Below are 27,582 nucleotides of genomic sequence, written 5' to 3'. Positions count from 1 at the left end.
CAGAATTCACCAAATGACATAATAAATTAATCATTATTGGTAAGTTAAGTTTTTTCTTCTTTTGACTACAGAGTGCTTCTAATCTGTGAGCAGGTCGTGTGCTCCACAATTTCAAAACTTTTGAACCAAATATTTTCCTGTGGCTACATTCTAAAGGGTTAAAAATAATCTTACTTTCACTAAAAATCAAACGAGTGAAATCAACAATGTAGTATTAGAGGTTTTCATGACATTATGTGTAGGATGAAGAAGAAGACGTATTTGTTGTAAGTTCCAGTAGATGTGTCAAAATCCATTTATCAGCCGGGAGGAGGACATGCAACAGTGACTTCACTACAGTAACAGTCAGGGCTGGGAAATCAGAGCCTCTCAATGGGACTTCCAGGTTTAATCAGGACAACTGAGGAGGGAAGCACAGCAAAGATGAGAGAGGAGACGATGGTCAAGCAGCCTGTGACCTTTCACCGGTGTCTGAATGCTCACTGTGCTGCCCCACTTGATTTCTGACGCTTTGACACACTATGTGATATTGATTGGATTGTGGGGAGAGAGCCAAACCTGTCTGGCATGTTTAGTAGTAGTTGCTTTGAGAGTTACTGTCCCCAGTCGTATTAAACTTGGCAAGTGGCTGCTGATGACTCCATAAGATATCAGATGGGAACTTCTCCAGCTGTGAGCGAGTGCTGTGTAGATATCCATCAGTCACAGTAAATGATTTTGACAAAACTCAAGAAAGAAAAGGGTTCCAACACTGCAGTCTAAATATTTCATCTCGTCCTCATGAATTAACATTTATCTTCCTCCCTCCCTGGGAATTTAATATTGCACTTGACATTTCTGTGCGTTACCTGCATGCCTAATGCTTACAGATTAAAAACTACAGTAGAGATATCTCATTTAGAAGAGCAGCTCAGCTGTGTACAGTTTGCAAACTGAAATAGGGTTAAAAGTCGTCTGGCCAGGTCAACATATCATTTCACTTCCTGGATTTCATGCTTTTGTGAATAAAAGATTCTGTCCCTTTAATAAAATTACCAAAATGTCCAAACCAATATTTTAAAAGGTTTTTGAAAAGTAAGCTAAGCAAACTGAGTTTAAAAAAAACTTTGAAAAACTGAAGGTTTTAATGGTCCCGGATATTAAAACTTTTACAGCTTAGAGTGAGGAGAAGAAAATGTTCCAAGCTAGATTATTAAATATAGACAAGTAGTTAGAAAACAGCTGCTAAATTAGTTATGACATAGAAAAACAGACTTTTTTGATTCATTAAGAAGTTGAACATAAACCTATTTTAATCTATTTCAAATGTCTATTTCTATTTTCAAATTGGCAGATGTTATATCTGAACAATTTTGAAAATAATATAAAACAGTCAAACATATATTTGGATAGTAAATTAAATGTGAAGTAATAAACATATTGCTGTGAATGCATATAAAAAGAATAAAAGTTAGTTGTCTCATGTAATTAAGTCCTAAGGACAAAAGGGACAGGTTTGGATTTTGAACCTGGATTAGAAGGACCTAATCCAGGGTTAGAAGTGACCTGGATGTTTTTTCAGTCATTAGAGAATTGACACTTGACTTTGAATCAGAGCAAAAGACTTGAGACTTGATTGGGAAATGATTTGGGAACATCTCTGCCCTGGACACACCATCTCCTCTGTGAAATATGGTAGTAGCAGCATCATGCTGTGGGATAGCTCTTCCTCAGCAGGGACATGGAAAGTGGTGTTTTTTAGATGAGTCTGAAAAACATAAGTGTAATGTTTACTCACTAGCTTTCAGACACCCAGCCACCAGTTTGATCAAATCACAGCAAATATACCTACATTTATCACCAAAGACAGGTTAGTAATAGTAACATGTTGTTCTATGACTTTATTTAAAAGCTAATTATTCAAGGATTCCCTTAAGAACTGGAAAGGATTGCTCTGTTAAACCATAATTTCTGTGGGTACATTTCCCTACAGTTGTAAAAAATACAACTTTGGCCCTTTATTAAAGCCTCAGGAGATACATTATTTATTTTCTATAGCCAGTTAAAGGGAATCTACTTTTAGTGTTTCTATAAAATTTATTTTATATTAAACAAGGAAAATGATAGACATTTATATTTTGATCATTAAAATGCTGTCCTGAGGTAAATCAATGCTTTCAATCTTTACAAATAGAGTTTTTATAAAGCTACACTTCACCCTGACTTCTGTTTATTACTTCCTGGCCTGTTTGAACTTGTGCTATTAAGCTATGATGGCTTTTTTAATGCTGTAGAGTTCACTGTGCCCTCTAACATTACCGTAAGCTATGATTTGCTGGCTGAGACTCCAGTTGTCAAGACTGCACATCCAGCAGAGAATGCATCTCAGCTTCCCAATCAGACAGGTCATCTCAGAGGGCGCCTCCTCATATCACCTCTCTGAGTTAAGTGGTTTCTCTTGTGTTTACTGTGGAAGGTTTGTTTTCATCCCTGCCTCACTCTGCCATCAGCACAGGCCCAGATCTCATCAGAAGAATCTAGCAGGAGATATTTGTAGGAGATAAGGATTACCTGTGATATTCTGATACGGTACACCCTGAACCATCAGAGGAATGTATGCACCCCACTGGACCAGCCAGTGATCACAGGGACTGCTGTTCCTCTAAAGATTATGAGATTAGGGAGGAGGACAAAGGTTAAGGGGGTCACAAGCCTATGGGGAACATGTGCACTGTCCCACGTATGCATACTTTCAGAGCAGAGGTGCTTTACATGCTAGGATATAAACAAGTAAGATATTTTCAGTGGGTATTTTTTTAACAAACAGGAACAATCAGTCATTCATTGACATGAACAGCCCACTTAAACGGTAGGGTATAATGTAAAATCTAAGTTTTTATTCCTCCATCACAAACATACCTGGAGTGTTGCTTTGATCCTTTTATGCATGTTTGAGGAATCATTATAATCCATCTCCTCTGAGTTGCAAACTCCAAGTTGACCTTCCTCTTTACAGAGAACCTCACACTCACAATTTCCATCTCTCTCTCTCAACTCCCCCACTCAGTTCCCCCAGACTAGTGACAGCTGCAAATGGCAAAAATCTGGTGGAACTGTGAAGCTTAGCATATGAACTACTTCTTATTCCAAAATTGATAAGAACATTTATAAACGGCTTAATGGCGAAACGTTGTTGCGATGACATGCTGAAGGCGGAATGTCGAAAAGAACAGGAGCTTCTTAAAGAGACACTGGCTCAATTTCAAGGCATTGAATTGGAAAGTTAAATTTTTTTTAAGCTATGTTTGATATATATGGCATTTTTATATATACTGAAGAGGGAATACCTGCGATAATGCTTTGAAAGGTTGTACATGTCAAAGTAAAATCCATATGGAAGAAATCAAAGTATTTGATCTTTTTTCTATACTGCATCAGGCTGCCATGTGCTTCTGAGGTAACCTGGCACATGCGCCTCTCCATTAATGTGATGCAAAATAAAACAGGATTTATAAGACCAGCTTTCCTCCATCCTCTGCTCTGCAGTGCAGCTTTGATGCTCACCTACATAGCTTTGGCACTAATGGCAGTAGGGTGTGCTGACTGGACTGCAGCTTTGCAGCCCTTACCCAACAAACTGATTCTCTTCATTCTGACACCATTGAATTTCTCTCCTGTCCATCATCAATAAACCTTATCATGGATAACACGGTTATCCATGTCTGGTGAACTCTGTTCATTTTCACATGACTGCAGACCAGAAACATCCAAGTTGCAGTTTTGGAGATCCTCCAACTCAGCCATGATTTTCTAGATCAAAAGAAACTAATTCTCTCTTATAAATGAACACACTTATTCATCACTTCAACATAAGCTGCCCAGTTGATGCATACAAAATAATGTTATTGTTTCTTTCTTAGCCAACTATTACAAAATTTGTCCTGTCCAGAGCAGACATAGTGATTTATGTAGAGTCAAACCCCTTCTGCCAGCTTCTGGAAGTGAAGCCAGCTGGCATTCAGATTTCCTCGATGGCATTTTAAGGGTTTCCTCCATTGTGCCTAACTTTTAAATTACGATATGACTCTTAAACTAGTGAAATAAAAATGCATGTCTCCATTCATTATTTAACACAGGTCAGATGCTTCTTCAGCATAATGGAAAAGCTTAGAATAGTCTCCACTTTGATGCTTGAATGAATGAAGCACTATGCAGTTCATCGCTGTGTTGGGTTTATATCAGTGGGAAAACTTCCTTTAAATTAAAGCCATCCAGGAACATGAATGGTTTCAATGTTCAATGAAATCATTGGAAGGCGAAAAGGGCAACAGCGAGACCACTTAGAATGGTTGTCAGATAAAAACCACATACCCAAAGACGGGTCAAACACAAAAACATCCAGAAAAAATAACATATTCCGGCTTATGAAGATTATTCTTTCTACTTTTACTTTCATGGATATCCCAAACATAATAATTATCCTATAAAAGTTAATCTGAGTGCAAATGAAAATCCTTTTAGTAAATCTTTATACTACTGCCAGCAATTTTCAGAGACTACCGAATGCAGACAGCTCTGTTGATGTGTGTATTTTTTTCATGAAACCTCACTGGAAGACCATGTATAAAAGTGTCTAAGTTTTCCCTGTCAGCACTATTTGAACATGCAATGCTGTATTTGGCAAGCAAAGCATGCCAATGCGTGCCTGCTGTTTGTCATTTCAGGGAGCCCGCACTCCAGCTGTCCCAAAGTCAGGAGTTTTCAAAAAAAATGTTTAACTTGTACTGTCAGAAAAAGGTCCACACAAACTTTCCTGTGCCATAGTAAATTAATGTTTGTCAAGCTGTGTGTGGTTAGGCCTGGCTTTAGCCAGTAATGGTTGTCTGAAGATAAACATCAAATGGAAATACTCTGGTCTCCAATAAGAAAACAGTTTAAAGTTCTTAATTTATGTATGTTGCTAAAAGTTGGCAGAACAACATGCAAACAAAACTATGCTGTTATGAATCGTGGTTGGATGACCCATAATCAGAACCAGGAAGGTGCATTGGCTGACAGAAACAATGCTCTCTAATTTTAGTAAGACACAGAACATAAACTTTGTTTATACTCTGCCTCGTACTAAAATTATATAGAGCTATTGTTTTCAACTAACTCAGGTCTTAGTCCTGGTGTTACTGTGCGGTGCGTTTGGCTAGGCTAATTCCAGCATTTCTGCTCTCAAAATTTGATATGACATGTTAAAATTAGGTTAGTGTCACATTTCAGTGTGGTGATAGTTAATTATGTATGCACAAAAGTTTCATGTAAAAGTGTTGTGATGTGCAACAGGCAGGGAGCTTCTGCTGCCTCTTTCTTTCAGTCCTGAACAGAGAGCCCACATTTCACAATTTCTAAATTAATGTTCAAAATAGTTTGATGTTTTGCCATCTGTGCATGAAAATCTGCTGTAATTGTAAAATACAAATTGAAAATGATACATGAATACATAATGAAACACATCAATGTGTCATGCCTGGTGTGAAAATGACAGAATCACAGTTTAAAAATATCATGATAGAGACGGATTGGATTAGGACATCTCAAGCTTTGACCATTTATTTTCTTTGAAAGCAGTGTGCTGGTGTTTTCTGTGCTTCACTTTCTGAAATATTACAAATAACTTCCAATTCATAGCTTTTTAAAAATGTCGCTTGTTAAATGGTTTTACTAAAAGCAGCAGCAGGATCAGGAAAAATTAAGTTCTTAAATAGTCACTTTTCTTACAAGGTATGCCCATGTCTTCCACTTTGACCACACTGCAAAAACACACAATCTTGCCAAGTATTTTCAGTCTAGTTTCTGGTGCAAATAAAAAAAGAGCAAACTATAGAAGCTTGCTTTAAGTAAATAACTTTTAATTTTGGTATATAAAAAAATTACAAGTTCCACTGACTGATTATTTCAGTCATTAGAGTACTTGTTGCATCTGATTATGGTGATCAGTGACCAAACTAGCTACCATAAGCAAATATGCATTCAAACGCGAGGGAAGCATTTTTACAAATACATGAAGGACAGTACTGGTGTAATGAGATGTAAACCCAGAAGTCTACATAAAACTGTTCACTTTAGCAGCTTTCATCATGTTAGATGCATATCACCATTGTGGAGTTTGAAATTGTTGCTGGTAAGAAACCTCCAGCTTTCCATGTTGAAATTCCGACCTCAGGAGGAGTTTCAGTTGTTTTTCCAACTTGGATCTGGGAAATTCCAACTTCCAAGTGCAGAGCACAACCTGAGCCTCATAAATTTTGTTGTTTGGAAAATAAATCGGCCTCAGGGTTGCAATGAACAGTGATTCTCTATTTATTGTAATCTTCACCTAGTTGCAATTTTCCAAATGATGACAGGACAAGCTCAGACAGAACAGGAAAATGTGCTGTCCTCCAATGATTAATCATATGTACTGTAGAATATAAACAAAAATGATAAAATCTGAAATATGAGCTCAGAGAGAAGGCAGGGATTTTTAATGATCCTTAATTGATGACTAGAATAATTATCTTTCTTGCTGCAACAGATCTTGCTTCCTCTAAAACAGGATCTTGACAAATCTTGCTTCCACTGTTTAAACAGTACAACCATCTTAGGGCTTTAAGAAACTCATCCAGTGCGCCTTTATGCAGAGCTTAGTAGCTTCATAATCACTTGGGATCTTTTAGCTGCCAGAATTTGAGATGGTCAACTTAAAATGAAAAAATGTTCTAGTAGAGAGATTTTTTTCAAGGGTTTTGTGCTGTAACTCAGTGACCTTGTGTTGGAGTAACATGGAGTTGAAGCCAAAAACAAATTTCTGAAGAATGCTTTTATGGTGAAATTTGCATTCAGATGAAAATAACATTTATTCAAAAGCTAGATAAGGAATACAGTTAAAAACAGGGTACGATTTATGAACATCTTCTACACTCTGTTGAATTAGTTGCACACTCTGTGTTAATTTGTCACAGACTGCTTGCTGCATACTGTTGATAAAGCAGTATTTAACTCAGTGCATTCTTCACATTCTTTCTGAAATATCCCAACCTATCCCAAGTTAATCTAAGTGCAAAAAATTTAAAAGTATTCCCTTTCAACAATCTGACACATCAGCAAACTTTTATTTTTAAAAAGGAGGGGGAGTTTATGTAAATCTTCTTTTTTCAACTTTACATCATGTTATAATGTTTTTCCCTCATCAAAAATTTGATGATTGTGCCATTTTATAGCACAATCAAGTAACCTTATTGCTTTCAGTTGTTACAAAAATGGTGCATATATCAAACATATGTTAAAAGAAATGACTGCAATTTGTACCCTTGAAATTTCACCTTTGTCTCTTTAGGAAGCTTCTACTCTTTCAACACACCACCTTCAGCTTGTCATCACACCGGTGTCTTTCCATTATGCCATTTACAGCTGCTCCTAGGAGCGTTGGACTGAGAAGAAGTTTGTATGGTAACCTCAGCAGAGGTTATCATACAAACAACAAAATTACGACAGATCATGGTAATTATAGAAACTGTTCATTGCAACACTCAAGTTGTTATATTTTCCTAACAACTACATTTATGAGGATCATGCTGTGCTCTACACTTGGAAGTTGAAATTTTCCAGATCTAAGTTGGAAGAACAACTGAAACACCACATGAGGTCAGAACTTCAACATGGAAAGTTGGTTTGTTACCAGCAAGAATTAGTTCCATCAGGTGTTTGCTAATTGCTGCTGCCGCTAGTCTGAAGGGGTTGAGGAGAGAATCTCTGGGGCGAGAGCTCAGCTGGAGACTACAGCTCAAAAAAGTTTATTTTACATCTCATTCTCCCCCTTTTTACCTAAATGTTTTTATAAATACTGAATCTGCAGTGCTTGATGACCAGCGTGTCTGAGCTCACAATGCTGAACGCTTTTCACCTTCCTTTCCTCTCTTCCTTCCTGTGATGATCTGTAGGACCCATCATGTGTAAAACCAAACCACTTAGTACATCTGATGCTGCAGAGGCATTTCATGGTTATCACGCTCCATCATTAAGCGGTCTAATTTTAGAACGCATCAGCAAACATTAAGTATGTGCGAACAGCCTCATGCTGTTTACATACACACATAGCTACAGTCCAGAACAGGTTTGGGCAGTAAATGAGATGACCTGAGTGTTGGTACTGATTGCTCCTTGGGATGGGTCTTAATAGATACCACAGTTTTCAACTATGTTTTACATTTGGTAGCAATAAAACACAAATCCAGTGAACTACTCCTGCACTCTTACTCAGATTGCTGCTGTCTGACTGTTTGCAGTGTAGCTGCAATATAGTGCCAGGTTTGTTTGTCAGGTCAAATGCAGACAATTTTTTTCTGGGCCTGTTGTGCTAAATGCTATTCATTGTGCAAATATTATTTCTGGTTGACTGATTAGATTTTTTTTTATTAGTTGACAGATTGAAGGGGAGCTAAATGCCTTAATGGGGATATTAGTAGCATGAAGGCTCATCAGTATTCGACATGCTGCTTTCCACTTGATTAGCTGTCACTTAAAGTGCTTTGTGTTTATGTTATCCTTTAACTATTTATGAAAAAGTCACAATCCACTGGGTGTTTCAGCAGTTTGCTGCTTATTGTAATATGCATATATTGAAAGTTGTTTTGTTTTTTTTACATTAGCTTTAAACATTTCATGTTTCTTGTTTGCTTAGTACATTGAGTTAATTTTATTTGATTTTTTAAAAATTATTTATCAAGAATCTTTTTGAATTAATGTTATCTTTAAATGTAAATGAATACTTTCATAGAAGTTGAATGTGCACTAAACTTACTAAAGCTAATTTAGGCAAATCTGAACTTATGCACCCTTGTGTACACTTATATTCAAGTTTGGCTTTAAAGCTTTTATTTTAAACAGTATGTATTGCTAAGAGGACTCATAATACAGTAAACAACTTCAGTAATGTTATATATATATATATATATACCCCTGTATATATATATATGGTATATATATATATACATACAGTACAGACCAAAAGTTTGGACACACCTTTTAATTCAATGAGTTTCCTTTATTTTCATGACTATTGACATTGTAGATTCACACTGAAGGTATCAAAACTATGAATAACACATGTGGAAATATGCACTAAACAAAAAAGTGTAAAACAACTGAAAATACCCCTTATATTCTAGTTTCTTCAAAGTAGCAACCTTTTGCTGTGATTACTGCTTTGCACACACTCTGCATTTTCTTGAAGAGCTTCAAGAGGTAGTCACCTGAAATGGTTTTCACTTCATAGGTGTGCCCTGTCAGGTTAATAAGTGGGATTTCTTGCCTTATAAATAGTCATGAAAATAAAGAAAACCCATTGAATTAGAAAGTGTGTCCAAACATTTGGTCTGTATTGTGTATATATATATATATATATATATATATATATATATATATATATATATATATATATATATATATATATATATATATATATATATATATATGTAGATATAGATATATATGATACAGACTCTCTCACATTATGACGCATGTCCCTTAGCAAGTTCCAGAGAAACCACAGGATTTCTGAAGCCAAGAACAAAATCCTAGAATAAATTTCTTTCTAACTATTTGACCACTTCTCTTATCAGGAACAGTATGTCTTATTGAAAGGATTTAGGGTTAAGGTTAGATATATTGCTCCAGCACAGTCATTGCCATGCATTTTTATTAGTGTTGAAATCGGGGTCATTCCAGCAGCAGAGATCCCAGACACACATCAAACCTGGTACTGGAATGGATAAAGGTGGTTCATATTAAGGTCTTGCAGTATTCCTGACCTCAGCTCTATTAAGTGTGCAGATTGTGCTGAAAAGGAGGTTCTGTTTCAGGAAACCCAGCAATATCAATAAGCTCTACTGATTCTTAGCAGTGCAAAGAATAACAGGATCAATCATGCAAATATTAATCCCCATCAAGGTTCTATTGTTGCGCTTTGCTTGCTTTCATTTCTCATCACTAGCTATTAGGATGTGAGCTATGATGTCATTCCAACAGGAAGACGGTAACAACAACACTGTATTATCTGAAAGTGTCAGTGGTGGTAGAGAGAGAAAAGAACCAGAAAGTATTGAATGTAAATGTGAAATATATTACCCATGATATTATTTAGGGTCAAAATAAAACACACAAACGCACACCTGCCACAGTAATCATCTGCAGTTCGCTTTCTCGTGATGGTTGGATTATGTCACCTAGCACATGGTGAGATGTGATATATGACACTATGACAGTGGCACACATAGCCTGTAACCCAATAACGCACACTATTTTCAGAATGTATGGCTTTTCCCAAAGCACAAATAGGTTTCTGGATATGCTCTGCCATAGCATGCTTACACTTAGATCCCCCTGGGAGGGTATCCATTTCTACAGCCCAGCTGGAATAAAATTGCACATTAGCTACTAGGCCTTATGACAGACTGGAGTTACTATGCCCACTGTGCAAGCATTCAGACTTTATCTGTAGCTGCCTGAACATAGAATAATACTGAAAAATCTCTATTTGATAAACAAGGTTAGTGATACTTTTTAAGCAGTGATTCCAGAACTGTTCTGAGTCACCTCTGTATCTTCACTTCTTACTAATCAGAAACAAAATAAAGCAAGGACTCTAGAGACAATGATCTCACATATCTTAAGCTGTTCTTCAAAAGCATAATAAACATTTATTTATTGTATAGAGGGGATTTTGCTTTGAGGTTCGTCTTCTCTATTCACAGTTGGAGACTGAAGAAACTTATGAAGAGTATTAAACTGTCACTTTGTTGTTTCATGAGAGTTGATGTCCTTGTACAATATAGCATATTACTTGGCAGGAGTCCTTTACTTTCTTACTGGAAGAATGCATTTTACTCACCCCTTCTCACTTCCAGTAAGTTAGGGACAAGCCTTCAGTTTTTCCTCCCTATGTGGTTTTGTTACATGGAATCCAGTTTATTGATATAATAATTACTGTTAGTTTTTTATGTGACATTGTGCACATTAAGTTCCTCTTTGCTTGTGACATCTTTAAAATTGCAACACATTGCAGTATTAAGCGGTAATGGAAAGGTGAACAGAAAAAAAATGTCTAAATTAAATATTAGAAAATAAAAGTTGCTGTTTAATTGGAGGATTCATTTGCTCAGAATTACCATAACAACTTTATGTTGCATCAATCATCACAATGTTCAGAAATCAATTTGTTAGGACAATGATGGGTTTGAAAAACATTTTGGGGCTTTTAGGGCAACAAAAATACTCACTGACTAATAACCTTGGTTGTAGACACATTACTCATACCTGACTAATATGAGTTTTGGGAAAATAGAAAACTGAAGCAATATGTTTCCACTACTGAAAGGGTGAAATTTCTGTTTTAATTCAATGTAATTCAGAAAAACGTTTTTGAACCTAAAGAAAAATTTAATGTTTTAACTATGTTAGGGTTAAAATTAAAGTTCTTCAAATAGTTTTAGAAGCAGATGGCGGTGGCAGGAAGGATCTCCTGTAGGGGTCTGTATTACAGCGCTTCTGAAAAGGCCTCTGACTGAAGACACTGCTGTGATATAAGGGCCTCATGAAAAGGATAGTCAGGGTTGTACGTACTGTTTTGCATGTTATGAAGAATCCTTCTTTGCACCATCATCTCCATTTGATCCACAGTCGTTCCCAGAACAGAGCCGGCCTTCTTTATCAGGTGGTTGAGCCTTTTTATCCTGGCAACCCAGGGTTAGTGCTGAAGTAGTAAACACAAAGGAATAATCAAAATACCCAAAGCATGCCTTTTATTGCTGTTATTCAGTCAGCCTGTCTATGCAGGGTTGCAGAGATCCTGGCAGCTATTTTCCAGCAGCCATTAGGTCAGACATTGTATCAACTGTGAAAGAGGCAGCACAGTCAGATTTTTCTTTATCATTATTGCTTTTAAAGAAGGTTCAGTCTGAGTTTGTGTTTCAGTCTGGGTAATTTTTAATCAACAAAACTTTGAACTTTCTTGTGAGACATTACGATCGTTACAGTCCTTCCCCATCTTCCAGTTAGTTTGAATTCAAATGTGTATATTTTTTCATTCCTTATGTGATGAAACACAACTTTTTAATACTGTTTTCCAAAGTAAGCTAATTCAGATTTCTTTGTTGTAATTTTGTGGTTTTTCACTAGTATAAAAAGGGGAAATGATATTCATTGTTCAGCAAGAAATGGAGTTACAGGCATATTTCCAGCTTTGCTCCTCCTTTTAAGTCATATTGTCTATCAAGTTTAGCTGTTTATTCTTCATGGAGCAAATTCTGAGGATTTAGTTTGGACATTTACATCTTTTTAAACATGAGTATTTTGAAGTTGCCATTCTGCAGACTTCAGTCACATAAGGTGTTTTTTAATTTACGGTATGTAAAATTTATACATTTGTACATAAACCAAAAATAAAACACATTTAAGGTGTTTGAGTTGAAATAAAATAAAATGACTCACTACAATCCACAGGGTCATTTTAATAATAAGCTAAACTTGACTGCACTGTCCGATAACTAGGATCAGTTTGAATGTATGTGTGATTGGACTGAAATGCCTTTTTTGTAAGGTGCCTTGTTATGTGATTGGCGCTATGTAAATAAACTGAATTGAACTGAAGTAGATAAACCGACGTTAACAATACTGAGAGAAACTATTTGGGTTGAGGGAAGTTTCTTGGAAAGGCTCTCTCTTTCCTCACTCCACCTCTCCCGTTTCTTGACTTCATGTTTCTTCATCTACGTCTAATTAAGAGTTTCCTAGACAACAGATAAAAATGACCCATGCAGTTAATGAGACACCACTGACAAGGCAGACCTTTCATGCTCAACTCCATTTGTCAAATTCTATCTTTCATTTTCTGCCTTGACAAGCAAAGTTTGTTCAACATGCTGTCTGGCTGCACACCTGTCGGCAGGCCTTAGCTGCAGTTTGAGGCAGGTCACTGCTTTGGCTTGTCTGTTTGGTATAAATGTATCTGCTGTTGCAGAGGTATGGTGGTGACGTCCAAGGATGTCACACATGTTTGCAAACTCAAAAATTATGAATAAAGTGTAAACAGTGGTGAGAGAGGCTCCGTGGTGTTATTGCTGATGAAGCAATAACATTGCTTCATCAGCAATGTTGATGAAGCAACATTGCTGATGTTGCTTCATCAGCAACATCAGCAATGTTGATGTATTCAGACCCCTCAAACGTTTGAGGGGTCTGAATACCCCTCAACGGTATTGCAAAAGTATTCAGACCCCTCAAACGTTTTCAGATTTTGTTAAATTACAACCACAAACTTTTTTTATTTCAATTGTATACATTGTGACGTACAAACAGAAAGTAAAATGATACATTGTTTTGACATTCTTTACATAAAGAAACAGAAAAAGTATGCAATGTATAAGTATTTATTCTCCTTGCATCAATAGTTTGGAGAACTGTCTGTGCTACTGTTAGGCCTGCATCTCTTTTAGAGTTGCTTCTCTACCAGCTAAAAGTTTTGCCCAATTGTCTTAGCAAAATACCTCGGGCTCAGTCAGATGGAGACCATCAATGTAAAGCAATCTTATAGTCTTTTGATATGCACTTTGTTTGATGTAGGTCTAGGCTTTGACTAGGTCATTGTAACATGAATTTGTTTGACCTAAGCTGTCCCATTGGAACTCTGGCAGTATGTTTAGTGTAATTGTCCTGCTGGGATTTTAAACTCTCCCCGATTCTCTACTGTTTTCAGCCATTAACAAACTCTGATGCAGCATGATGCTGCCATGTTTCTCAAGTTTGGATTGCTTAGTGATTTTAGGCCAAATATTTTGCTCTTTTCTGGCCACAGCACCTTCTTCCACTTGTTTGCTTTGCCGCCTGGATGCAATTCATTTATTTCAGCAATGGTTCTTCTTACCACTCTTTCATTAAGGTCAGATTTGTGGATTAATAAACTAAACGTAATCTTGTCTGCTGCTCATCTTGAGCTAGCATGAGCCTCTTTGCTGCTTCTCTGACCATGTCTTGTTCAGCCAATCAGTGTCATGTTTGAGGTCAATCTTTCGAACCCACATGCGCAGAACACACTCTGGAGACGGGTAACGGTAAAGGTGATTTATTAAACACTGTGCAAACAGGTATGTACAAAGGTGGTCCGGAACTGGTGCTCGTCTGTGTGGTTCTGGATCCTTGTCGGTGAGCTCGTCAGAGCACGGAGGGGTGAACCGCTAGGATCCGGAGCTGCAAGCTGGAACGAGGGCGTGAGTTTCTCTAGAGGGCGGTCAGGTGGATGGAGGGAGATCTCTGACAGGTGCCGGACGGGATCCTGGTTCGTAGAAGTTCGGAGATACTCAGGGCTTCACGGAAACAATCTAGGAAAGGCAGCACAAGAGGAGGTTACTTGGAGAATAGGTGGTCGGAGGTGAGCAACAATGATAGTACCATCACAGGCTAACACTCTGGCACTGGAGTGTCGGCGGCTCCGTCCTGATAAACCCCTCCAAACAATGGTAAGTGGCAGCAGGTGTGCCGCTCCAGGTTCACGCCCTCCGGAAGGTCCCAGGATGCCCCCTGGTGGAGAAACTAGAGACCCCCCAACCAGCCTTCCCCAGATCCTAACAGTACCCCCCCCTCAATGACCGCCACCTGGCGGTCCAGCAGACCCAGAAGGGAGAGAGGAACGGTAGTCCGAAATCAGAGACGGGTCAACAATATAAGAGGTGGGAACCCATTGACGGTGCTCAGGGCCATAACCCTCCCAATCCACTAAATATTGCCAACCCCTACCCCGCCTACGGGAATCGACAATCTGGCGGACAGAGTAAACGGGGCCCCCTTCAAACTCTCGGGCGGGCGGAGGGGGTTCTGGTGGCGGGTGCAAGGAACTGGAAACAACGGGCTTGATTTGGGAAACATGAAAGGTGGGATGAACTCTGAGTGACGAGGGTAGCTGCAGACGGACCGCTGATGGACTGATAACCGATTCGACTTTGTACGGCCCAATAAAGCGGGGGGACAGCTTCTTAGACATGGATTTCAGCGGTATATCCTTGGTCGAGAGCCAAACCTGTTGACCGGGAGTATAGACAGGTGCAGGTTTCCGTCTGCGGTCAGCAAATCGGCGGTTCTGTTCCAGGGTGCGATCAAGGGCGGACACCGCAGTCTTCCAGATGGCCCTGCAGCGGCGGATGTGGTGTTGCACTGAGGTGACAGCAATGACCTTCTCATCTGAAGGAAACAACGGAGGTTGGTAACCTAATGAGATTTCAAAAGGGGAGAGACCAGTAGCGGAGGAGACGTGAGAATTGTGAGCATACTCGACCCACGAAAGGTACTTGTTCCAGTCGGCGGGGTTGGTCGATGTGAGGCATCTGAGCATAGCTTCCAGCTCCTGGTTCATGCGTTCAGTTTGGCCATTACTCTGTGGATGATAACCAGAAGACAAGGAAACCTTAGCCCCCAAAGCTGCACAAAAATGTTTCCATACCCGCGCTACGAATTGAGGTCCCCGATCAGACAGTATCTCCTGCGGGATGCCATGTAGTCGAAAAACGTGCCTGACCAGGAGCTGAGCCGTCTGAAAGGCAGAGGGGAGTTTCTTTAAAGAGATCAGGTGGCAAGCCTTGGAGAACCGGTCAATAACTGTGAGGATGGTGGACATACCCCCCGAGACGGGTAGGCCTGTAACAAAATCCAGAGCAACGTGAGACCAGGGTCGTTTAGGGGTAGGAAGCGGTTGGAGTTGACCAGCCGGAAGTTGATGGGATGGTTTATTACGAGCACAGACGGAACAGGCTAACACATACTCCTTAATGTCCTTATAGCTCGACGGCCACCAGAATCGACGGGATATGAGCGAAATAGTTCTACTGACCCCTGGGTGGGCAGAGAACTTGGTGGAGTGCATCCAATTGATGAGTCTCGGTCTGACAGAAGTGGGTACATAAACCTTGTTGGGAGGACCGGTACCAGGATCGGGTTCAGATAATTGGGCTTGTTTTATCAGATCTTCAACCTCCCATGTGACTGACGCGATGGAACAATTGGGGGGCAGAATGGGGGCCGGAGACCTGTCAGAATCGTCAGGGGAGTACAACCGGGAAAGCGCGTCTGGTTTAGTATTTCTGGAGCCAGGGCGATAAGAAATGGACAGGTTAAACCGGGAGAAAAATAACGACCATCGTGACTGTCGGGGGTTAAGACGCCTAGCAGTTTTCAAATAGGCAAGATTTTTGTGATCGGTCCAAACCAGTACAGGGTGCGTTGTGCCCTCCAGCCAATGTCTCCACTCTTCAAGGGCCAGTTTGATGGCGAGCAGCTCACGGTCTCCCACATCATAGTTTCTTTCAGCTGGAGACAATCTGCGGGAGTAAAAGGCACAGGGATGAGTCTTATGGTCAGAGTCTGAAAACTGTGAAAGGACGGCTCCTACACCAGAATCTGAGGCGTCCACCTCAAGGACAAACTGTTTGGTGGGGTCAGGTTGGACGAGTATGGGTGCATTAGCAAATAACGATTTTAGCTTCGAAAAGGCGGCGTCTGCTTCGGGAGTCCAGGAGAAGGTGGTCTTGAGTGAAGTTAGAGCAGTTAACGGCAGGGCGGTTTGACTGTAATTTCTAATAAACCGCCTGTAGAAATTTGCAAACCCGAGGAACCTTTGGAGCTGTTTCCTGGTTTCAGGAACCGGCCACTCTAGAACTGCTCTGATCTTGTCCTCTGATGGTCTGACCTGTCCACCCTCTAAGACATAACCGAGAAATGTAACAGATGGTTGATGAAACTCACATTTCTCAGCTTTGACGAACAGCCGGTTCTCCAGTAACCGCTGGAGAACAAGACGGACATGTTTCTGGTGTTCTGGAAGATTTTTAGAATAAATCAGAATGTCGTCAAGGTAGACAAAAACGAAAAGGTTCAGAAAATCCCTCAGGACATCATTTATCAGGGCTTGAAAACAGGCTGGGGCATTAGATAAACCAAAAGGCATGACTAAATACTCGAAATGGCCTAATGGGGTCTTAAATGCAGTTTTCCACTCATCCCCATCCCGTATGCGTAGGAGGTGATAAGCATTTCTTAAATCCAGCTTAGTAAAGATGGTGGCTCCTTGAACAGGCTCGAACGCAGATGAGAGGAGGGGTAATGGATATTTATTTTTAACTGTGATTTGATTGAGACCTCGGTAATCAATGCATGGTCTGAGAGACCCATCTTTCTTTTCAACAAAGAAAAACCCCGCCCCTAACGGGGAAGACGAGGTGCGGATTATTCCTGCATCAAGGGACTCCTTAATGTATTTTTCCATGGTTTCTCTCTCTGTCCGGGAAATATTGTACAAGCGACTGTTAGGCAGGGGAGCTCCGGGTAACAGATCTATCACACAATCGTACGGCCGGTGCGGAGGGAGTGACAGTGCTTTTACCTTGCTGAAAACCGCGGCTAAATCGTAATACTCCACCGGAATAGCTGAGAGATCAGGTGGGTCTGCCTCCTGCTGGCCCTCCGGTGACGGACCTGGCGGCAAGGCTGAGCGGAGACAAGACGAGTGACAGTTAATGGACCAGGAAATTATGTGTCGTTCAGACCAGTCGATGTGGGGATTATGACATTCTAACCAGTCGAAGCCCAGGATGATAGCGGAACTGGTTGCGGGAAAAATAAAAAATGAAATCTTTTCATGGTGATTACCAGAGATCAGAAGATTCAGCGGAACAGTTTGGTGGGTTATCTGATGGAGTGCTCTGCCGTCCAGAGCTGAAACCTTCAAGGGGACCTTTAAAGGAACAGTTTCAATGGACAGTTGTTGCGCGAGGCTGGAATCCATTAAATTGCGCTCACAACCGGAATCAACCAGAGCTGAAAGCGTTATGGATTGATCGTGAACAGAAAGAGTGATGGGTAATAGTAAACGAGGAGATTTTTCTTTAATTTGATAGTCCGCCAGCCTCCTCGCATCTACCAGCGGACCCTGGCTTTTACCTTTGTTGGACAGGAAGCGATGAAATGGCCCGCTGCGCCGCAATACAAACAGAGTTTGGCATTCATTCGTCTCTGCCTTTCTTCGGGGGAGAGGCGAGTGTGCCCTATCTGCATGGGCTCTGCTTCTGCTGCCGGCGGAACGACTGCAGTAGAAAGGTTAGGTGACAAGCCCTCCACAGCCACTCTCACAGATGTATTTCTTTTACCTCTAGCCCGAGCGCGGGTTCTGTTATCCAAACGGATAGCCAAACTAATCAACTCCTCCAGGGTCTTGGGCTCGTCTAAAGTTGCTAATAAGTCCTTTATGTTATCTTGGAGGGCGTTGTAGAAAGCACTTTTAAGTGCCGGAGGGTTCCACCCAGACGCCGCCGCTTTAATGCGGAAGTCAATGGCAAACTCAGCTACGGTTCGCTGACCCTGTTTAATTTCTAGCAGATCTCGGGAACTTACAGTCTTGTCTGAGTCTTGGTTAAACGCTTGTTTAAATTCTTTCAAGAACTCCTCAAAGGTGCAATCATAAGTTGTGGATGAAGAAAACCTCGACTCTGCCCAGTCTAACGCCTGGCCTGATAAGTGGGAAATTATGAATGAGATCTTGGCTCCGTCATGAGAGAAACAGTGCGGGGAGTGATTAAATAATATAGTGCACTGGAAAAGAAATCCTCTGAACTTACTGACGTCACCTGAGAATCTTTCCGGGTTAGGTGGCCGACACTCTGAAGACGTGGAATGGACTACGGCTGCTGCGGTACTGGGACTGGGAACTGGTACAGGTTCTGGAGACTGCTGACGGGATGACTGTAAAAAACCTGCGATTTCATCAAGACGGTTATTTGCCTCGATCTGGCGTTTATTCAGTTCTCGTAAGGCAGCATCGTGGCTTTGAATTAGGGAATGTTGTTCCGCTAAACTTCTTCGGAGTGCATCTGCTGGGGTTTGTTGTTGGCCAGAGTGTTCTGTCATGTTTGAGGTCAATCTTTCGAACCCACATGCGCAGAACACACTCTGGAGACGGGTAACGGTAAAGGTGATTTATTAAACACTGTGCAAACAGGTATGTACAAAGGTGGTCCGGAACTGGTGCTCGTCTGTGTGGTTCTGGATCCTTGTCGGTGAGCTCGTCAGAGCACGGAGGGGTGAACCGCTAGGATCCGGAGCTGCAAGCTGGAACGAGGGCGTGAGTTTCTCTAGAGGGCGGTCAGGTGGATGGAGGGAGATCTCTGACAGGTGCCGGACGGGATCCTGGTTCGTAGAAGTTCGGAGATACTCAGGGCTTCACGGAAACAATCTAGGAAAGGCAGCACAAGAGGAGGTTACTTGGAGAATAGGTGGTCGGAGGTGAGCAACAATGATAGTACCATCACAGGCTAACACTCTGGCACTGGAGTGTCGGCGGCTCCGTCCTGATAAACCCCTCCAAACAATGGTAAGTGGCAGCAGGTGTGCCGCTCCAGGTTCACGCCCTCCGGAAGGTCCCAGGATGCCCCCTGGTGGAGAAACTAGAGACCCCCCAACCAGCCTTCCCCAGATCCTAACAATCAGCAGTAACAATGATTTTATTTTTGATATTATTTTAAATGTTGTCATCAGCACATTCAAACTCTCATTGTTTGATTCAATCATGTCTATTAATTACACACTAGAGAAAATGAAATGTCATTGTTTTGGAGGAAGTATTTTCTGGGTGCACACACTGTGGAGAATGGCATCGGTTTTGTGAACTTTTATCTCAGGAGGTAATGAAGCAGCTACTGTTCCCTGATTTAAGCTTTGCTACCACTCATTGGGTCCAGAAGTGAAATAGAAAGTTCTGCAGTGTGCTTACAGCTCTCACATGTGCTTCTGCTATAAGTTGCTAGTGAACAAAAAGGTGTTGTTGAAGAATAAGTGGATAATGATGATTGAGAGTATCTTTAATGAGCAGAGCGAGCCAGAGAGCAGTCATTTTGTCAGACAGCAGGAAGCCAACGACCTGTGTGGATATTAAACAGGTAAAGTGTTTTGACTCCATTTCTTCGTCCAGTTCTAAACTACTTCCAAAAATAATCACAGAGCAATGCAAAAGTATTCAAGCCACAGGAGATTTTTAACATTTTGCTTTTGTTTTTTACAGCAACAAATCTGAAAGTTGTGGCCTGCATTTACAATTGATTCCCTTAATTTTACATAAACACAAATGACATTATATAATAGAAGACAAACAGCATCATGAAGACAAAGGAACACGGCAGACAGAGACGTTTAAAGCAGGGCTGTGTTCTAAAACAATATCCTGAGCTTTGAACGTCTCACAGAGTTCTGTTAATCACCAGAACTCTGTGAGATTTTGACTCAAGGCCAAATTTATCAGGACATGACCGTCCACTTTGACTGATGGGCAAGGAGAAATTTTAAGAGGTAAAAAAGCTAAAAGATGCATGTTGACTCTGCAGAAGCTGCAGAGATCCACAGCTAAAGTGGTGGAGTCTGCAGGTCGGACAACGGGGAGTCTTGCACTCCACAAATCTGACCGTTAAAGAAGAGTTATTAGAAAAAGAAAAGATGTTATAAAAAAGCATTGATCATTTCTTTTGAAGTTTTCCACAAGTCATGTGAGATGCACAGAAATCAGGTAAAAGAAGGTGCTGAAGTTTGTGGCTTACATGCTAATCAATGTTACACAACAATCGTCCCACTGTGTAACAGGGTGGTGGTAGCATCATGCTAATGACTCCTTCAGTAGCGAGTTTATGAAAAGATGTGTGGAGCTAAAAACAGTGGCAGGTCTCTAGTTTAGAATTAACTGATTAGAGTTTGAAACACTTGATATGGAGGCAAAGGTTCTTCTTCCAGGAGAATCAGAACCTCAAGCATACTGCTGGAGCTACAATAGTACTTTTTAGATCAACAATCTGCAACTCAAGTCCTCAAGTGCCACTATTCTGCAACTTTTGGATGAAACTATGCACTAACACACCTGAATCAAATGAATGTCTGACATGCCAATTGGGTAAATCAACCTTTTGATTCTGGTGTGTTGGAGCTGGAATGTAGCCAAAAGCTACAGGACAGTGGCAGACCTCTGGTTTAGATGAAAGCATATATCAATGTCTTAGAATGGCGTAGTCAAAGTACAGATCAAAATCCAAGACAGAACCAGCAGCAAGACTGGAAAATCCATGTTCACAGATGTTTTCTGTCAAATCTAACTGATCTTCAGCTGTTTACCAAAGGAGAATATAAAACCTTAAATCATTTTTCCTTCCACTTCATGATGACCTGTTCCTCTGTTGGTTTATCACATAAAGTCCCTAAAATTCATTCAGGTCTGTGAATTTAATATGATGAAGTTTGAAGTTCAAGGAGTGTTAATGTTTATACTATGCACCTTAACAAGGGACCCGCTGAGTTTAATAACGTCTCACCAGATGTTAGTCATTGAGACTTTGTATGTAGGAGGATGTAAAATTACTGAACAACAATTACAAACAGTTCCCTATGAAAGGAGATTCGTCAAATCTCTCCCTAATAAATAAATAACTATATGCAATAAACATAAACTTACCAACTTTTAAAGGAATATGTTTAAATGATCTTTTCAGTGACAGCAGTCGTGTTCACAGAGAGCCGTGGCTTCAAATGAGAATTAATTTAAAAATTCAATTCACGTCTTGATTCTGTGTTTAATGAGTGTATCAGAACAACATAACTCAGGTACTCAACTGTTTTCCCTTATGAAATCATAAGGAGAATATTGTATTATATTTCTTCCTCTAACAAATTTATATGCCAACCAAATTCATTCATAATTCAAGTTAAAAGTTCCAACAGAAATTGCCTGAAGAAGTTAATGGAACATTTTAGACATTAATCTATAAAAGTTTATATTTGACCTTGTTAGAACTTTTCCCACAGCAAAGTTCTTCTAACCAGAATTACACTGTTTCCTGCAAGTCTTTTTATTTTATTATTTTTAATACATTTTTATGTAATTAGATGTCTGGAAATGAGTTTTTTTTTAAGCCATAAATGTGTACAGGATCCTTAAGTTATTCAATAACTACAAATAATTAAATTGTTTGTGGAAATTGCATGTTAGTTGCATGTTGCATGCAAGTCATCATCATGCAATAATTTGACATATCAATATTTTCTCTGTTATTTTATGCAATTTACACTGTTTAAGCTTTAACTTGACCTCAAATGAAGTTATGATGTCAAATGTTTGATAAGAGATAAAAACACAAAACTATGATTAAAACTTATATGGTGCAATTTATAAGCCTTCATAGTGATCAGAAGTGATCACTATACCACTACATGTGCCAAGATTAAAGCAGTTTTGAGAGCAAGCCTGTGACTAATGACCTTTATTACTTCAGAGAATTTTCACATTTTCATAGTGATTTCCATAATAAAAATGATGCCTGAATCAGTCAGTCTTTAGTCTGTGATTCTGATAGTGCTGAGTATGAACCTGCTAGCTTTAAGACAATGCTTTATTTGCAGACAGCACCCCTTCCCCCGAAAAATTTAAATTTTCCCCTTTCTCTAATCCTCAAATTGGCACTCATGTGAACTTCTAGCCTATACTTGCTTAGTTTAGCACAGCCAGCCCCTTGGCAAGTATCTGTTCTCAAAGCTCTGGACTAGTACTTAAATTGTTAGCACAGCGAGGTTTTGACCGGGGGCTCGAGGGGCTTCATCAGTTTGCATTTTTGCAGGGTTTTGGTTTGACTGCTCAAGGGAACAACAGGTTTGCATTTGCATTACGTTACAAAAAATGATCAGATGATTCAGTCTTTATGTTGGTCTGCTCTATAAAAATGTGCATAAAAGTTCAAAAGAATATTTGTCCCCTGCTTCATTGTTTAACACTTTAAATATTATTTGGTTTAAATTCACATTTTTAGCTTTTGTCCAAGTCTAATGAGGTTTGTAGGAGATTCTCTTTTCTCCCTAAACTTGGAATATCCTAATCAGGATTTTTTGTCCTCAAAACCAATCTGAGTTACTTAAGTATAAGCATAGCTAAAGTACTAGGTGGAAATTTTCTTTCATAATTGTATTAGTTTGTATTTTTTTTAGCTTTTCTTCTTCATCTTTTAATTTGACAACTCATCTTTTAGTGAAATGGAAACAAGGTTAAGACATTTCCATTCTGTCCTTGAGAAAAAGAAAATGGCTCAGATTTAGTCAACAAACTAATGTACACAAGCTGTCATCCAGGCTTATTAGCTGAGCATATGAAAATCTGCTGTGATTGTTAAATATTGATGGTGCAAAACCGAACTGACATCATCAGGAATGAGAGGCCAACTGTTGATATCAGGATTTGAGTTTCAAATGTACCAGTCATATAAAAAGGTCACGATCAACAAATTTATCACTTGAACTTTTATATTTTTTTTGTTCTGCTCAGGTGCTGCTATTCTATTTGTGTGTTTAATGATTTTATATAACTTTAAGCAAATTAAAGGACAAATTTGTAAGGACAAATTCAGACTAATCTTAGTAATTGTACAAATTATAGTGTGATTTCAAATACATGGGGTCTGCAGTAATTTTAGAGATAATTCCTCACAAACAGTGACAAACTCTTCTGAGCCTTTTCTAGCTAATTTCACTGATTCTGTCTTGGAGCGATTCAGCTGCTGCTTTGTGATCAGCTACCAATCCTTGTAGATGTTTAGAGAAAAAAATGGATCTTTGATCAGTCCTAATTGCAGTGTTTGAATATGTTCTCCAGTCTGGCTTGCCACAGATCAAACTGTAATTTTCTCCAAATATCCAGCTGTCCAGCATACAGATGTGACTACAAAGCGGCCTGGAGCTGCCGTCCACAGCTGTGAGGAGGAGTTTGAAATAGACGTGGTTCATCTGTCAACACATGGTCTCCAGCCAGAAGGGGAGGCTGGAACTGACTGGATGAAATGTTTTCCAGCCTTTACTTTCCTTCTTCTTCTATTTGCTGCTGGCATTTGCGTCAACATTTTTGAATTTTAATTTGCATCTCTTCTGGTGTTTTGATTTGTTCTCCAGGAAAAGCAAAAACTAATGATGCCAACTTTAGCCCTATTTGCAAGGAATGGGCATCATCTAGGGGCGCTGTGTAATAAATAAATTACTCCCCAATGTGGCGGCATAACCGAAGCCTCAGATTCTGCTGAAATGTATGGTCATCTTCCAGATATGATGTGGATATGCTGTTTTGCGTTGACTCAAGGAATGATGAGTTTATGTTAAATCTACTTTTTCTGGCTGCAGGCCAGAGCTCAGTGCACGAGCCAGCTGTATAACAGGAGGCTACAAACAGAAGAAAATGATTCTTACCGAACAGAGCAATGCATGATGTGAGCCACCATTTGCATCCTTCTCTTCAGCTTTTTCTTTTTGATGTTGTATGTTACAAGTCAAATGGGGATTTGCTGGCCTGGGACCTAAAAGTTTACAATCTACTCCCATTCTTAGACCAAAAGCAAATAAAAACAACAATGGCCCAGTTAAATTTCGGATCCCTCCCATTTCTGTCCAACTCACAGAGATGCTTATTCTTATTGGATTAGTTTCATCACAGGACCTCGGAGTTCAGCAATATATAGTAGGTCATTTGCCAGGAAAGTCTCTGCAGTTATTGTGGTCCCTATGAAAAGCTAATCCAAAATGGATTTTGCCTTTTTTACCTTTATAAATTAAATAAACAGATTTTTTTGCCTGATATTGTGTCTAGAAGCTGAGTTAAACACTCAGACTTTTAGAGGGTCAACACAAATAGACGGCTGCAGTTGAGAGTGACACTTAATCTTACATTCCTGGATGCCAAACACAACTGAGGACACTAATTAGAGACTAAACAGAATCACTGAGGGGCGAGGAGGCATTGTAATATGAGGAGAGGTCTTATGTGTGTTTCTGTCTCTGTGCAGGATGGACCCGAAGCCTGGGGTGTTAAAAAAATGAAACTTCAGCATAGCTTTGGTGTCTGAGCTTTTCACACATCACATGTGCACACACATTTCTGTGCCTTTCCTATCATTAGCAGCCTGCAGCTGTGGCTTTGGAAAACATTATCGCAATTTGTAATTGCCTCTGCAATAACACTTTGTACATTTCATTTCGGAAATGTTTCATAGTTGTTACTGCAGTTGTATCCATCATGGCTCGAGGGCTTCTTGTTCTTTCCACCTGACTGTAAACATGGGCTATTTTCAGTTCACTGGAAACTGTAGTATTTTCATATCTAGACACTGTGATCTTTGAGTTATGTTACATTTTTTTCTAAGATTTATAAAGTGAATGTGTTTCCTGTTGCAGAAAATGGTTGTCTTTACACTGTTTAGCAATATGCTCAGCATACAAACATGCATTATAGATTGTTCTGAAGAACATTACTCAGATTTTTGTTCTGCAGACAGATTTACGAACATGAGGTGTATCAGGTTGGGTCATATGATATGATGGACAGATGTCTGATGTGACCTCTGCAGCAGGTGTTGACAGATGTTTCTCTTCTTCTCATGGTGGAAGTTGACCCTTTGGTTAGACCATGGAGACCTTGGACCAGATGACTCTTTCAGTCCCTCCCCCAACAACGCCTCATGCCCCCAGTGGGTTTAGGATTACTATCAAGGTTTTTCTGAAAGTTGTGCATCAGGGAAATGAAGGATTAATACTTTTAGGTCTAAAATGGCATTTAGACATGTGAGTGTATCTGAGTTACCCTGTGATGGACTGAATGATGTCAGTCCCTTCACCACTCTGAGTAGGTGATGAACTTGGATTAATAAAGTGTTTTATTTATATGTTACTGCAAGAAACAAACAAAAAAGCTTCATGTAATCACTTAGGCAGAGTTGACTTTTAAAATTATTCTATCAGAGGTATTAGTTGCATATAGAAAATGATCAGGAGTATTGGGAGAGTTTTAGATTTAAATTTTTAAACATTAAGGGAAATCCTTCAGAAATATTTTTCTTGGATAATAGTACCAAAGAAAACTTCAAGTTTCAGTGTATTTTTCCTCTCTTTGTCAAACTGTTCTCACTTTCATAAGCTCAGCTTTTTTCTTTTTTTTTTACAGATTTTTGTCAAGAAAAATAAAAATTCTTTCTTTTTTTTAATGTAAAATCTCCCTTAAAAAATCTAAATATTTAGGTTCTTTTTCAATACCACAGCTGTGGTATATCTCCTCTGATTAGTTCATCTATTAAAACCGTCATAAATATAGGATTCAAACAAGGACTTGTTTGGTATAGTTCTTGGTTGTACCAGATTTCTGCTGGCGTCTTGGCGTTTTACACAACCTTGCACATAATTTTCTTCATTTTTTAAATATTTACTCTGTTCTAATCCAGTTTATTTTACCCACGTCATCTGTGGACTACTTTGCTTAATTTTTGTGTTTGTGTGTGTTAATTATTTGGCTTGCTATAGACATCTGGTATACATTTCATGTCAATGTTCACATTAGAAACATTTAACCCAAGAGGTTGATGTGTTTAATACTTATTTTACCTGCTTTGTAATCACAGTAATACCCTAAAGGCCATGTCTTCAGGGTGGTGTTGAATGTTAAAGTGGGTATTGCTTAGGAATATAAAACTAACCATGACATTAGATCTTTTAAAAAATGTCACTACCATTGACATTTTTGTCAAAATGAGGTCAGAGTTTCACAATATGTTCATGAAATGTATCTGAACATTAAATTAGCTCCAACTATTACAGGTTTATCTCAAAGTCTATCTCCATAAGGGATGGTAACAATAATGGGCAGAGTCACGCATGCTAAGGAGAACTTGGACCTCAAAAATAAATGACAGAACTTTTAGTTTTCCAGTTTTTGTTACTAACTGGAATGTCTGCATGGCTAAATGCATGCAGGGTCTGCTGCTCCCTGAGATGTTACACCTCTGTGGGGTCATTTTATTTGTGAATCTTGGGAGCCGTGGTAAACCTGTGACTGACTGATAAGATTTATTCTCACTATTTTCTTATTCTAATATTGAAAACTAACATACCTTTAAACCAAATCAATAGGAAGGGATGGTGAACGTTTACTGAACCTCTATAACAGTGAAGGAGCTCTATATTAAATCAGACAATTCTTTAATATAGAAAATGAACATACGTATTTTTACTTTTGTATCACGATCAGAGCAGAATCTGTGCAGCGTTTTAGGCTGCTGTGAAATATGGAGAACAATATCATCGGTTAATGTTCTGATGTCGTCTAATTTCTGCCCAGACATGAAGCATCTTGAGGATATGTTGCTTTATTCTCTCTTCTTCAAACAACAATTCATTACATTCTTTTGTTTTTGTTTTCCATTATTGGCAACATCACCCAGCATTTGTATTCCCAACCACTCCTTCTTTGGTCAAACATGCAGCACCATGTGCTCAGCAGATCAAAGAGCAACTGAAAGGCTCCCATGCAGCCAAATTATTTTTTAATGGTATAGAATTCCTCTGGTGTGTTTCAGCTCCCTTCCTTGCCTGACCTACTGTAAACCTAAAAGCAATAAATATCCTAAGCATGGTTGGGAATTTACTGCACCTGCAGTATCCACTGCATGGTCTTAATAAGCTGCAGATGGCGGGGCACTTGAATGAAGG

The 27,582-nt window shown here is 39.5% G+C and overlaps 1 protein-coding gene across 1 annotated transcript in view; it reads left to right on the top strand.

The window, feature by feature from the left end:
* pdgfc (platelet derived growth factor c) overlaps positions 1-27,582 on the top strand; it is a 51,224-nt gene that overhangs the window by 1,758 nt on the left and 21,884 nt on the right. The window lies entirely within an intron of this gene.

Source organism: Xiphophorus hellerii, chromosome 23 (assembly GCF_003331165.1).
Source record: "Xiphophorus hellerii strain 12219 chromosome 23, Xiphophorus_hellerii-4.1, whole genome shotgun sequence".
Taxonomy (NCBI): domain Eukaryota; kingdom Metazoa; phylum Chordata; class Actinopteri; order Cyprinodontiformes; family Poeciliidae; genus Xiphophorus; species Xiphophorus hellerii.
This window is presented reverse-complemented; position numbering and strand designations above follow the sequence as displayed.